Source organism: Octopus bimaculoides, chromosome 14 (assembly GCF_001194135.2).
Source record: "Octopus bimaculoides isolate UCB-OBI-ISO-001 chromosome 14, ASM119413v2, whole genome shotgun sequence".
NCBI classification, from domain to species: Eukaryota; Metazoa; Mollusca; class Cephalopoda; order Octopoda; family Octopodidae; genus Octopus; species Octopus bimaculoides.
The window spans coordinates 472,435-473,964 of NC_068994.1; positions in this window are offsets into that span (position 1 = coordinate 472,435).

Consider the following 1,530-nt stretch of genomic DNA (forward strand, 5'->3'; position numbering starts at 1 on the left):
CACATACATGTATATATATATATATACACACATACATGTATGTATATATATATATATATATACATACATATATGTATATATGTATGTGTATCTTTAGTTTTTAAATTCTGGCACTTTTCCTATCGATCACGTAGGTCGAACTGTTATGTTGCGTTGATGTAAACAAACCAACACAGTTTGTCAAACGGTGGGGGGGGGAGACAAACAAACACACACCACACACACATAAACACACACTCATACACTTCTTCCATCTAGCTAATCCACTCACAGGAATTTAGCCGGCCCGTGACACTTGTCCAAGGTGCCACGGAGTGGGACTGAACCCAGAACCATGAGGTTGGGAAGCAAACTTTTTAACGATACAGCTATCTCATATGTTTATGTGTGTACACACACACACACAGATATATAGACACATACATATACTCGTGCATACACACATGCATACGCATAGACATATGCACATATAAACACACCGTGTACATGTATAAATCTATGCCTATATACATCCGTATAGACGGATAACATACAAATAAACTGGTCTGCTTTTATATACACAATAATGCCGGTATGTTTATCACATATTATTGCTCTTCCTGTCAGTTCTAATCAATCAGGTCTACAGACCGTCCACCCATGTCCTTCCTGTCTTACAGTCTCAAACAGTATACATGTTAGTATATTAGGAACTTATCCTTTGTTTTGAAGACAATAACTTGTGACTAGTGTGTTTTTTCTAGCATTAAGGCCGACCACATAGCGGCCGAGCTCCTGGCTCCACCGCTTGCGCGCGCGCGTGTGCATGCATTTGTGTGTATATGTGTACATACATGTTTGTGTGGATGTTTGGGTATATGGTTATATGTGTGCGTAGAAATGCGAGCATAGAAGAGTGTATATTGTGTGTGTGTGTGTGTGTGTGTGTGTGTGTACACACGTTTGTTTCTATTTGTGTATACGTGTTTCTTTACATTGTGTGTGTGTGTGTGTGTGTGTGTGTTTGTAAACTGACCTGCTTTAAACTTGCGCCTTTTGGTTTTTAAATTGTGGATAGCCACATTAATAATTTATATATATAATGATATATATATCTATATATACATACATACATATATATATATATATATACATATATGCATACACACACACACGCGCGCACATATATATATGTACATATAAGAACTAGCGTATCGTTGTGTGTATATGTTTGTGTGAATATGTATGTGCATGTGTGTCTGTAGATGTGTGTGTGTAGAAAGAAAGAGAGAGAAGAAGAGAGAGGGGGAGAGAGGGGGGAATCGCCTGTCAGGGTTTATGAAACTGAGAATTCTAAAAAGGAAATAATTTGAGGGACAGAGAGAGGAGGCTGAGAGAAGGAGGAGGAGGAGGAGGAGCGGAAGGTAGATAGAGAGAGGAAATGAAGGGAAGAATAGGGAGGTGATAGTATGAGGGAGGAAAGAATGACTGAGCAAATGAACAAACGAAATAACGAACGAATAAAAGAAATAACGAAAGAACGAACGAATG